Here is a 14,604-nt window from a genome sequence, read left to right on the forward strand (position 1 = left end):
CCAGTATTTCTCGCCTCAGTAAAAACTGAGCATCTTCGGAATAATTTGCTGGTAAGTCTCATAAACAACTGACGTGAATAATGGGGCATTGACCGACCTTCATAGTCTGATGATCATAATAATTACCTTGCCTTGCCTATAATTAAAAAAAGAAACCCTGGATTTTATTATAAGGGAGATGGTGAATGATTAAGTCACTTACCTTTCCGTCTATTTGTCTCTCTTGATCTTCAGTAAAATTAACACCAGGTAGTTAGTTGTTCCAGAATATGCTTCAGCGGATGAGAGGACTTGAGTCCAACAACGTTATTCAAAATTACCTCCTGAAAGAGAAAGAATATAAGTTTTGAGAACACCTCTGCCAGTGGGAAAAGGGCACGAAGGATGTATGTATGTACATATACATACATAGATACATATATATATATATATATATAATATATATATATATATATATTTCTTTATTTATCGAAAGATTTATGTTTGTTTGTTTGTTTGTATGGTGTTTTTACGTTGCATGGAACCAGTGGTTATTCAGCAACGGGACCAACGGCTTTACGTGACTTCCGAACCACGTCGAAAGTGCACTTCTATCACCAAAAATACACATCTCCGGCCCCTCAGTGGAATGCCCGAGCATCGAACTCGCGACCCCCGAGGTGACAGGCAAAGACCATACCAACCACGCCACTGAGGCACTTGAAAGGATTTATGGAAAACATTGAGTATAAGTTATAACAGTGTATATGGTCAAGGAATGGAAAAGAATGCGAGTGAAGAGGTGCTTGCTGTTTGATTTTGAAAATTTGTCGGGTTATATTTGAAAATTATGAAAATATGGTTGCGCTCGATTATCTAAATGTAAAGGCGGGTTACAGTCAAAACTGTGGCATTGTTGGCAGCTACGGAGTTCCTGGAGCAAATAGGAATTAAGGGTAAAACAACATGCTTCGAAAGAAGTTAGATTAATGGAAATGAACGGTTTCCAATGAAGGATATGCACACTTATGTAAAGTTGAACAGGAGATACTAATGAAAGAAAGAGGTTTCTAAATCACACATTACTACCAGGAGGAGCTTTTTGCCCGTCTCGTAGATTTGATATTGAAAAAGTGACCGGAGATGAAAAATAACTTTTATATTGGGTTAGAAGAGAAAATTGACTGACTTTGAATTTTCACATGAAGTGTTATTCAAAGCAACAACACAGCTCGAGGCTGAATCTATCCAATAATTAGTAACAATGATACTTAGTAGGTAATGGTTCTCTTTAGTTAGATTTTACTGACAGACCAAAATATGCCAATCAAGCAATTGGTAGGCTGAACAAGATTTGTAAATCTGATAGAATGAAATAGCCAATGAAAGTAAATACTTTGCATATGTCAAGTACGGTCAATATTGCTGTACAGTTTTGGCCTTATGCAAATAAAGCTTTATGAAGAATATTAGGTGTCAGGATATGTTACAAATGGCACTAAGGGAAACATTGGACATTCAACAGGTAGATGAGACAATGATGAGAGAGAGATACTTCAATATATAATATATATATATATATATATATATTATATATATAATATAAATATAGTACATATGTATACATATACATATGTACGTATTCACATGTACATATACTGCAGCGTGTTTACATAAATTAGAAAATAGAGTAAACATAGCATTATTCCCTCAACTTTTTCATAGTTCAAACGGTGTAGCATTTATAAATATACTGTATATTCAAATGTCTGTGCATAAATATAAAGACGCATGACCATCCCACGAGAAAGAATAAATGAGAGACAAAACGAATCCAGCAATAATTCTGTGAGCCTTGTGGTGAGGACACTCGTCGTCTCTCCCCAAAAGACACCAGAATCCCGGAGGAAAACTTCATGAAGAGCAAATCAGATTTTAATGAGTTGATGTCACTTCCATGGAGACCTTTCTGTGTCATGTTCCTCGCGATTTTTCGGAAAGACGAGAGAGAGAGAGAGAGAGAGAGAGAGAGAGAGAGAGAGAGAGAGAGAGAGAGAATTTCGGGCGAAAGAAGATTGGTCATAATGAGAGAAGCGGGAATTTATGTAAAATGGCGTTAACATTAGAAAACATGGAATGTATATGTGTATATGTATACGAAAAATCATTTCCATTCTCTCTCTCTCTCTCTCTCTCTCTCCTCTCTCTCTCTCTCAGGGATCATGATAATTTTTAATATCCAGTTAACCTCGGTGGTTATGATGAGAGAAGCGGAACAAATGTATGATGACATTAACATTGGAAACGTGGAATGTATATATACATGTATTTATGTATACCAAAAATCATTTCCTCTCTCTCTCTCTCTCTCTCTCTCTCTCTTAGGGATCATGATCATTTTTAACCTACAGTTAACCTCGAGTGCAATTTATACAACAGATTGAAACAAGTGTTTTTCTTACACTGAGTGTTCCACTTTCGCTCTGTTCTGGTTCCGTTTGCGTATCACATTAGGAACATTTCGATAACTCGTGCGCATGTGCAACGTTATTCTAAATCAGTCAAACAACGATTCTTGAAAAAAACAAATTCATGAAAACCAACTCCAGTTAAATCATTATAATATTCTTTTCGGATAATACTAAATTCATTAAACTGAAAATTAATCTATATTACTATGACGCTCTGCGACTCTTTGCAATAAAAACAGAGATCAAAGACTTGTTTTCCATAATGATTACAACCAAAAGGTTGCAGTGTAATGCCCTGACTGGCCCTAATTCGCCACTGCGTAGTTAAACGTATCTAACATTGTTCTGGACAAAGCTATATTCCAGTGGTTATCACTACCAACACAATGTGTTACGAATCATATTCTAAATTTCCTGAATTTCATTCATTATAGGTTTGATAGATGGCGTGAAAGAAGTATTATAAAGCAAGGGTGTCAATATCCAGGAAGCACACACACACACACACACACACACACACACACACACACACACACACACATATATATATATATATATATATATATATATATATATATTTATATATAATGCATACAGCATCATCATCATCATCAGCCGTTGGTGGTCCACTGCAGGATAAAGGACTCAGACATGTCCTTCCACTCCTGTCTGTTTATAGTCTTCTTATGCCATTCTATACCCGCAAATTTTCTTAGCTAGTCAATCCATCGTCTTTTCTTCCTTTCCCTGCTTCGTTTGCAATCTCTAGGGACCCATTCTGTTATTTTTTTGTCCATCTGTTATTTGACATTCTCATTATATGTCCTGCCCACGCCCATTTCTTGTTCGTACTTGTTGTTAGAATATCCTCTGTTTTAGTTTGCTCTCGTATCCATGTTGCTCTTTTTCTGTATTTTAGTGTTATTTCCATCATTATTCTTTCCATAGCTCTTTAGGTTGTAACTAGCCTATGTTCTTAGGCTTTAGTAAGGCTCCAAGTTTCTGATGCATAAGTTATTACTGGTAGGACCATCTGATTAAATACTTTTCTTTTTAGAGAAAGTTGCATTTTACTTTTCAGAATTTCATTTTCTTTACCAAATGCTCTCCATCCCATGCTTATCCTTCTTTTAATTTCGGTCTCATGTCCTGGGGAAACACTTACTGTCTGTCCTAAATACGTATACCCATCAACAATCTCTAGACGTTCGTACACAACCCTTATTTGTTGTCTCTCTGCACTTTCATTGAATATTATCTTAGTTTTACTCATATTCATTTTCAGTCCTACATTTCTGCTTTCTCTATTGAAATCTTCTATCATCTTTTGTAATTCCTCCCTTGATTCACTGAGTAGAACTGTCATCTGCAAATCTGAAGTTGTTAAAGTATTCCCCATTAATGTTAATTCCTACATTTTCCCAATCTAAATTCTTAAACGTCTTCTAAGAACGCTGTGAATAATGTAGAAGAGATGGGGTATCCCTGTCTAACTCCTTTCTCAATCAGAAAATTCTCACTGTCTTTATGTAGTTTTAGGATTGCTGTACCACTCGTATAGATTTCTTCAAGTGTTCTAACATAAGACTCATCTATTCCCTGCATTTGAAGGTCTTTCATTACTGCTCAAGTTTTGACAGAATCAAAAGCTTTCTCATAGTCTACAAATGCCATACATAGGGGTTTGTCATACTCTGTTGATTTTTCCTTTAGCTGTTTAATTACATGGATATGGTCAGTTGTTGAATACCGCTTCTAAAACCTGCCTGCTCTCTTGGTTGATTAAAGTCTAACTGTTTCTATTCGGCCTAATATGATCTTTGTAAATATTTTATATATTACTGAGAGTAAGCTTATATATATGCACGTATATATATATATATATATATATATATATATATATATATATATATATATATATTATGTGTATATATATATATATATATATATATATATATATATATACGTGCATATATATAAGCTTACTCTCAGTAATATATAAAATATTTATATATATATATATATATAAATATATATATATATATATATATATATATATATATATATATATATATATAATACATATATATATATATATATATATATATATATATATATATATATATAAATTTCTAAATCACATCAGAATCGAATCCCGGTCTCTCAATGAAAGGTTTGGGTGCTACCATGGACCGTGGGCGCTACCAAGTGCCTGGGTTACTTGGTAGCACACTGGGCTTCGCTGTGAGAGACCGAGGTTCAATCCTGATGTGAGTCAAAAATTCATACCTGTGAAACTCATGCTCATGTTGATTAGCTCCATATATAAATATATATATATGTATATATATATATATATATATATATATATATATATATATACATATATATATATGTATATATATATATATATATATATATATATATGCATATACATGAACTAGCATGTATACTTGCATGCGTCTTAGTCGGTGTATGCATGCATACATCATTAGAACATAGATATATCTACATAGACGCGACTCCTGTCTATATAATGAACACATATTATCACATTGCTAGACAAGGAAGGCAAAGGCTTGGGAAAAGGCGAGGAAATCAAAAGGAGAAAAATACGAGCTCTAACAAGCATTTTATAAACATTACAGAGTATTTCCTTAATAATATGGAACATTTCTAACAGTCAGCAACGAACATTTTTAAAACAGGAAAGATTTGCACTCGTAGGTTTTAATATAAACTCAGAGAAAAGCTTGGTTTTGTAATCAGTTTAATTTTGCATAATATTTTTGTTGGTCATATTTCTCAGCCCTTCAGAACTTCACAAGGTTATATAGGCCAGTGGCTCTTTGTATCACGAGACACCATCACACTAAGCTCGAGACCTTTACTGAAATTCCAAAAGAACGTTTTTACTTTCCAGCACCTAAAGTTTAGGTCTCTCATATTTTTCTCTGGAAGATTTCCTGGAATTAAGGGGATTTCCGACAACAACTAAACCAACCGATTTTTCAAAACCCCAAAGATAAACAAAAAAAGGGGTCGGAGCAGCCTAGATCCTTCTCGTTCACGCACAACTGGAGATGAATGATGCCAAAATTTTATCGCTTTTGCACCGCTGGCTTTTGTGGTATTAGGAAACAACGCTGGAACTTTCATGTGTTGAATTTCTTTTATCAGGACGCACAAACATTAACATTAATTTGCGAGGCGGTTCATTCATTCATTCGCTTGGTAAAAGAGGATGGTAGTTTTCGTCATAATTTTTACTATATATATAAATATATATACATCTATGCATATATATGTATAAATACATGTGCGTGTTTGTGTGTGTTTATATGCTATCAATAACGTGTGACGATAAATTCAGCTGAAGTCACAATGAAATAAGAGAAGCACCAAGCGCTATCTTATTATTCAATAATAATAATAATAATAATAATAATAAATTTTATATCAGCTCAAATTTCCCGTGGCCTCAGCAATATTATAATATAAATATATGTGTGTGTGTGTGTGTGTGTGTGTGTGTGTGTGTGTGTGTGTGTGTGTGCATGCGTGGGCGTGTGATTACATCACACTGACCCATGATATACAAATTATGATGATTCCAAAGTAGTTTTAAACCCGTGATGGCGTTATCTCATGAAGCCTAAAAAATAATTCAACCCAACTGGAATTATATTTATCGTATGATTCGGATATTTCAGATGGTATTAGTGCCTATACTCTGTTTTTTTTTCATCTGTCCATCCGCCTGTGGTATTTACGCATGGTAACATTGCGTCCCGGGCTTTAAATAGTTACGCTATGTGTAAGTTTTAGGTAAATAAAAGGATATCTGGGTGTACATTTGCAACTGAAAAGTGTTTCAATAATTTACTGTATGCGAATTACACCGTTAATATTCGAAATAGGATATTATTTAAAGACCGGGACGCAGTGTTACCATGCGCAAACACCAAAGGCGGATGGACAGATGAAAAAAAAACAGAGTATAGCTTTCCCTTTCAATACTATTAATTAGATTTCCGTGCTTGATAACCTATCTATGACAGACATTAAATCTTAGCGATTGATGAAATTTCAAACTTCTGTGCTAGAGTTCATTACTATATACCTTATTCCATAATGGGTTGGTTAATCAATTTTCAGCGTAAATCATGAAATTACAGTAACACGAAAGGAGTTTATGTGCTTCTCAAAATTCCTTTTCTCTTATTGCACACTTGGGTCTATCTTAGTATCTTTCCTTCTACCATAAACAGATACATTCTAAGAGTTCGAAACCTACACAGACTTAATTTAGTAAAAGCATTCTTTATATATTTATCTATTATTTCTATTTCCTGTCAATGTTACAGTAGGTTACTAGTCATACATCTGTGATAGAGGCTGTTTACACCATATCCCGTGGAAGCAAAGAACCCAATGTAACTTCCCTCATTCTAAACCGCACGGTAACCGAAGTTATACACAAGTGAAAGTATACAATTAAAAACACATATAAGAAAACATACATGTGTGTACTTCTATAAGTATACAGATCAGTCATAAATAGTAAAATCCTCGAACTCCGGAGTTTTAGCATTGCAACTAGAATGGACTTAGTCGCATTGCCCACTGCGTTGATATGCGCACTATAGTAAATTCACATCAACCGTGCATGTGATGTCTAGGCCAGTCCCTTACGACGCTCCTGGTTTGCTGTTGATAAGCCAATCACAGGGCTGGAAACTCTCAGTCTTTCGAGAGAGTTCACAAAGGCAGGATGTATGTGCCACCTCTCCTCAAGGATACGTCTTTCAAAAGAGTTGGAACATACATCCTGCCTATGTGAACTCTCGCGAGAGACTGAGAGTTTCTAGTCTTGCGATTGGCTTATCAACAACCAATCAGGAGAGTTGTAAGGGACGGGCCTAGACATCAAATGCACGGTTGATGTGAATCTACTACAGTATGTAATGAAGAACTATTTGATTTCTGTGAAGTAACCGCCAACATTTTCAAAATCTGAATCCTGTCTAACAACATTTTCTTAAACATGCAAATCTTGCACAAACTTCAGTGGTTTAGAAGTAACGAGGAGAACAAAGCGCGTAGAAAGCGGGGAAAAAACTCACGCGAAAATATCTCCAAGTTGAAATGATAGAACAAATAACAATGAATGATGATCAGCTGATTTATTCTAGACAGTGTCTAGCCTCATTCCTATATTACAGATAATATCAAAATGAAACTTTTAATAAGCTTTTGAGTTTGTTCCCTCTGTTCTTTTTAACATATATGACATACAATAATCGCAAGAACGGAAATGTATACATCCTGACTTTTTGTTAAGTTAGTTGTTCATTATAGCATGGTTTAAGTTGCATTTAAGAACTAAGAGCTATTCGTAAGTACAACAGTGCAGAAACAGGTGCTTTAATCCATATATCCTCTCCATTCAAAAATCAATTTATTTTAGAGTACGAAGTCCTTTTGCCGTCATTCATTAAAAAATGTCGCTGACGACTAGGCAATCAATTAAACAACAACGGATTCAATGGTCCGGGTTTTGGAAAACGTTTCAATAACTTCTCCCTTTCAGAAAATAAACTAACTAAATTTCGGAAATAATCCTCGAGGACATAAATAGCCAGTTCCATTACAGAAAATCCTCTTATGCAAAACCTTTTCTTGTCTATTCAGATTACTTTCGACAACTCTCGCTATTTTCGCTAAAATAGAGTAACTATACTATACTTATCCTCCTCCTCCTCCTCCTCCTCTTCTCACCTTCCCGTCCATCCATCATTAATCATTCTCGCCTCCTACCTACCGCAGAATAAAGTATTATCAGCCTTCCTTTCATGCCTTGATTCCTCGTCTCACCCTTCCTCCTCCTTCCTCCTCCTACCTCATCCTCTATCACCTTCCCCTCCTTTCCTCCGCCTTCCTCCACTCCTCCTCCTCTCATTCCTCCCGTTCCTCCCTCGTTCCTACTCCCTTCTCCCTCTTGCCTCCTCCTCTTCTCTCCCTCCTCCTCCTCCTCCTCCTCCTCTTCCGTGGGTGCACCAGAACGCTTCTTCGGATTATAATGTCATTTGTTTGCATTCATTCCCGACTCGGCTAAGCTCATGTTTAAACGCGAGTTCCGGAAAGAGAGAGACAATTAGTACTTTTAGGTGTAGAAAATCACCATTCTGTTTACTTATATACGGACTCAGACACACACACAGATATATATATATATATATATATATATATATATATATATATATATATATATATATCTATACATATAGATAGATGTGTATAATATATATATATATATATATATATATATATATATATATATATATATATATACACACGTGGGCCGACAAATCCCCGCAGGACAATTCAGCGCCGAAATTCAGCACATGATAATTCAGCTTAGAGACAATTCAGCGCATGACGGTTCAGCACAAGGACTATTCAGCGCAAAGACAATTTGGCGAAATAAAGCTAAAGCATGAAAAATGAAGGAAAAGGTGATCAAATTAGTTTTTATTTGTAAATTATTTTTGAAATTCAAAAAATGAAATATGATATTTATTGAAATAAGATACTGAAAATTATACAAATTTATTTCTGATTTGGCGACAGAAAACAAAACTAACTACTTGCAGTTAAAAGTATTGGTAATAATCTAAGATTGTTTACACTTTAAACCATCGAACAATTTACGGTTGATATTTATGCTATAACAATAAGCAAATAATTGTTACTGGTATTCTTCTACACTCGGACTGGGTGTATTTCCTTTTCTGGAGTGTAGTTCTTTACAAACATTCGCGGAGCTAAAAAAATAAGAAAAAAAAAGCCCTATGGAGCGGATTTTATCAGAGAAAGGTTGCGATCGTATTCTATTGAGTGGATTTTGCTATCCATTAGATAAAAAAACTTCGTAACGAAAAAAGTCTTGGCGTTGTACACAAGACACATGCAGAGGTCGAATTCGTGTTAATGGAAGTTCATGGGAAGAAATTATGACGCATACTCATATGCCTCATTGAATTACAGACATAAATTAGTATGAATATTTTTGTACAGGTATATTCTATAGTAGGTATGTCATTTCAATATATATTTTTGTCTACTTTTTGAAATTCAGTTATATGTTACACATAAAAAAATAATTTGATCACCGTTTTCTTCGTTTTCCATGTTTTTATCTTATTTCGCAAATTGTCTTTGTGCTGAATAGTCCTTGCCCTGCATCGCCATGCGCAGAATTGTCTCTAAGCTGAATTGTCATGTGATGAATTGTCAGTGCTATATATATATATATATATAATATATATATATATATATATATATATATATATCTATATATATATATATATATCAATATATATATACTATATATATATATATATATATAGTATGTATGTGTGTATGTATATTATATATATGTGTATATGTATCACCAAATAGCCACACAACTTCTCTTTGCTTAAATATTCGTATTACACCTATTAGGCTTCGTAAGAAGATACTGATTAGATTTTCAGATTCTTATATTTACAAAGTACAAGCTTTTGAAGACAAGTTTCCATTACCTTCGTCAATCAAAAATATTCTGTAATCTAAACCATTCCGGCTTATTGAAACTTAACACACACACACACACACACACACACACACAGACACACACACACACACACCACACACACACACACATATATATATATATATATATATATATATATATATATATTATATTATATTAACCATCAACTCCCACAAAGGACCAGAGTGATATTCCGCCACTCACATACTTTTGCGCTTCAACTTCCACTCATCTCCCACCGCCCTTCTCATAGCACACCTGTGCAATTTGCCCGAAAGTTTTGCCATCAAATTTTCAGGTAGCTAATGTAATAGGAGCGTAATTTTGCCCGCAATTTTTCGCGTTAATTGCCATGGTATTTTTAGGCATAAAAACTATGCAATTATCGCAGTTTTCTTGGAATTATCAGCGCGGAATTTGCCTGTAATTGACCTGGAATGTAGCGTGCAAATTTGGTAGAAAGTTTCTTGAAATTTTCTACGCGGAATTGGCGTGGAAATGTGACATGGCGCAAAGTTAGCCTACGTAAAATTACTGTAATCGGCTGAGAATTTTCCCAGAATTTGACATACAATGTGGTGCCTAAATTCCACGCCAATCCCCTCCAGTTTCACGCTGAAAACGTCAGGCCAATCCCGCATTAATTACATCACTTCAGCTCCGAAAATTCCAGTCAAATTCCATAATTTTCCTCCATCTCCTTGTCAAAAATCTCATGAAAATTCGCGAACAATTTTTACTTCAGCAATACATTATCTAAAAATAAAATTATGTGATTTATTACTCTAAAGGGTCTTCCTTTTTCCCACCCTTCTCTTTTCATAAAAATCGGTGAAAGGAAATTAATATTCAATCATTCTTTTTTCTATTCTTTTTCCTGTCACACAATTTTAATTTCCGCTCATTAATCTTCATTCTGCCTTTTATTATGACATTTCTAACTCTTTTTAAAACTCATAAAGTGACACTGTTGGATTCCTACGGCCACTTATACCAAACTCCTAAAGTCTGCTGTGTGCTTAATCTCTAAAATTTGCTAGCCACTGTCCGTCCCTTTAGAGATGCAAAACACAATTAAAATAAGGCGTGATCCGACCCCCAGCTACTTGTGCAGGATTTTCTCTTCACACATAAGTTGTAAACGTTATATCCCTAACTTTTACCTTAGATTAAAACGCGTTAAAATCTATGGTCAAATAGAGCCTTGTTTCACCACCCAAAATTAAAATAAATACGCTATATAATATCAAAAATTATTTTTCTGTACTGTTTAACATCCACATTATTTAGTGTTTACATTTTCATTCTAATAAATAAATCATAAATGTCTTATCCTAAAATTCCTGTATCTCTAACTCCAAGCAAAACACCTTTTCAGACCTTGTCTATCCTCCAACAAGAACGACAACAACGTAGCTTGTAGCTTACTCCCCGAATAAGCGATAATTTAGATGACATCACTTAGTCCTCAATTACTTAAAAATTTCAAAAATCTAACCTATGCTACACTGGTTATATTCTCGTAACTGGGATAAGAAAATAATTTTGCTCTTTAAAAGTTATTACTGAAGGAAATAAGTGTTCTAGCGCTCCTTGTCAGTGCAGTAGGAACACGTGATATAAGAGGAAGGTTTCTCTGAATAATGTTCCGTGTAAATTAGAATATATTTTCAGTCTGTAATATCACAGAAAAAAGAAACCGAAGCCTCGCTCTCATGTTCGGTGGGATACGTTGCTAACGCCTACGGGAAAATTTAAATTTTGGAAAAGGAAAGGAATACCATCGTCTGCTAACTGAAAATCATTTGGAGTGAAGTGAAAACAATGCTGAGACAAATGCATTTCAAAGAAAACAGGAGAAAATAGCAGATATATATATATATATATATATATATATATATATATATATATATATTATATATATATGAGAAAATGTTGAGTTCAGTTGAATATAAAGGCCAAGCACTGGGACCTATGAGATCATTCAGCGCTGAAATGGAAATTGACAGTAGAAGGTTTGAAAGGTGTAACTGGAGGCAAACCTCGCACTTGCACTATGAATGTAGTGTCAGAAGAGGGTGGAAAGTAAGATGAAGAATGGGTATATGAAAGGAGGTAGAGTAAAAGAAACGACAGTGGTTGCAGCTAGGGGGCGAAGGCAAGCTGCAAAGAATCTTAAGTAATGCCTACAGTGCACTGCATAAGTCCACTGATGGAATTAACCCCCTACAGGAAAGAGAAAAATGTTTGTTTGTATGTTTGCATGAACACTATACAAATTCACATTTCATGACTGATTTTAAAGAGATTTTGAATATAAGTCAATATCAAACCGGGAAAGGTCATGGTGAAAACAGAATCAAAATTGGACCATTATTTGGGCAAAGGGGTGAAATGTAAAAATTACCAAAAACAACAGATATAAGTGTCTAATGATCTAACCCATGGCATTTGAGGTTGCTGAGAAGAATAGCAACACTCCCAATGCCCTTTAAGTGCAGGTTCAGCCCCAATAGGGAGGGGGTAGGAAGGGATGATGTAAAAATTACAGAAAATTATAGATATTAGTGTTTAAACCATATTTTTTGAGGTCACTGAAATTAATAGTGACACTCCCGATACCCTTCAAGTCCAAGTTCAGCCCTGACAGGAAGAACAGGAGGGAAGGTGGTAACATATAAAATAACTGAAAATGACAGACATTATTGTCTAATCCATAGTTTTTGAGGTCGGTGAAATAAATAGTGACACTTCCATTTTCCTTCGAGTCTTAGTTCAGCCCTGATAGGAAGTGGGTGATAAGGGGTAGGAAGAGGTGACATTTAAAAATAACCAAAAACAACAGATATTAGTCTCAAATCCACAGTTTTCAGGTTGCTGAGATGAATAGTGACACTCCTGTAGCCTTTCAAGTCCATGTTCAGCCGTGATAGGAAGGGGGGCCGTGAGAAGGGGTGGGAAGGCAGTGACATTCAAAAATAATCGAAAACTACAGTTATTAGAGTCTATTCTATAGTTTTCAAGGTCGCTTGATGAATAGATACACTTTCAATGCCTTCAAACCCAAGTTCAGCCTGATAGGAATGGGAGGCGAGAAGTGGTGAAATGTAAAATGCCAAAAATGCCTGGCAATGTAACTGAAGTGACTATCTTAACAGGAATGAGAGAGAGAGAGAGATAGGGAAAGAGAGAGAGAGTTTATCAGTTGTCATTCAGAGACTGCCCAGGCAGTGCTGGGTTGGTCAACTAGTGTGTGTATATATATATATATATATATATATATATCTATATATATATATATATATGTATATATACATACATATATATATATATATATATATATATTAGTTGACCAATCCAGCACTGCCTGAGCAGTCTCTGAATGATAACTAATAAACTATAGCATTTATGTCAATGTGCCCTTAGGGAAAAAACAAATCATTGTTAACTACGTTCTGTTTGAAAAATTTTGCAAATTCTGCCATAGCCCTGACTACAGCATGCAATATCAAAAATCGGTTAATGAAAAGACTATGAGGATTAATGAATGTTTCAGCACAGTGCAGAATAATGACAAAGCTTTCATACTACGAAGACGTCATTCACAGATCTCACTTCCCCGTAGATTTAATTAAATGTGTAGTTTTAAATATCCTGAGGTCCTCCTCAGCATCAAGTTACTTTACAAGTAACTTGATGCATTATTTACTAAACAAGTAAATAATGCTGAAGTTTCTTCGGCACAATCAAGTTTTCTGTCCAGTGGTGGTCTCAACAAAGGCCCATAAATTTCCGCAGCCCATGAAACTTAACTAAGGTCCGGTGGTGGCTTATGTTCTTGGTGCCTATAGCGTTGCCAGAAGTACGATTATGGATAATTTTAACCTTGAATAAAATAAAAACGACTGAGACTAGAGGGCTATAATTTGGTATGTTTGATGAATGAAGGGTGGATGATCAACATACCACTTTGCAGCCCTCTAGCCACAGTAGTTTATAAGATCTGAGGGCGGACAGACAGGCAAAGCTGGCACAATAGTTTTCTTTTACATGGAATAAAAAGTTGTTGTTGATCCGATCAACTTCAAGTATTAATATTTAACCGATTAAATATTATTAAATGCTCTTAGCTGACTACTTTAAAAATATCGTCTTCATATCAAGTGTCTGGACAGAATTTCATAAGTTTATCTCCAGAGACGATTTATTGTTAGACTATTCATTTTTTTAATATGAACGAGAGCCTGTGATATTGTGATTCTTGTTCCGTTTTCATTACTGGTATATTTGGTCAAAGTACAAACAATATACATAACTTTAATCTTTCTTTATTTCTACATCCTTAATTTCAATTCGTATAAGATGTAAAGAAAGTAAACAAGCCTTGCACTTATATTAATCCATTACACTATGCTGTTGTACAGTTGTTTAATGTTTTCTTTTTAAAACGGATAATCACATGAAGTAGAGGAAATATAAACCCTGCTTACACAGTGTTCATGAAATGAAATTTTTAAGAATTTTTAGATAAGCTTGAGTGCAACTTTGAGTTAT

General features: G+C 34.8%; 1 long non-coding RNA gene across 2 annotated transcripts in view; it reads right to left on the reverse strand.

The window, feature by feature from the left end:
- Positions 1-200: 200 nt before the first annotated feature.
- The window catches only part of LOC135216764 (uncharacterized), a 115,332-nt gene continuing 100,928 nt past the window's right edge, over positions 201-14,604 (reverse strand). For both annotated transcript variants that reach the window (XR_010314911.1, XR_010314910.1), the window contains exon 4: positions 201-323. This is a non-coding gene — a long non-coding RNA (uncharacterized LOC135216764). The remainder of the gene's footprint in view (positions 324-14,604) is intronic.

This window comes from Macrobrachium nipponense, chromosome 6, assembly GCF_015104395.2.
Source record: "Macrobrachium nipponense isolate FS-2020 chromosome 6, ASM1510439v2, whole genome shotgun sequence".
Classification (NCBI taxonomy): domain Eukaryota; kingdom Metazoa; phylum Arthropoda; class Malacostraca; order Decapoda; family Palaemonidae; genus Macrobrachium; species Macrobrachium nipponense.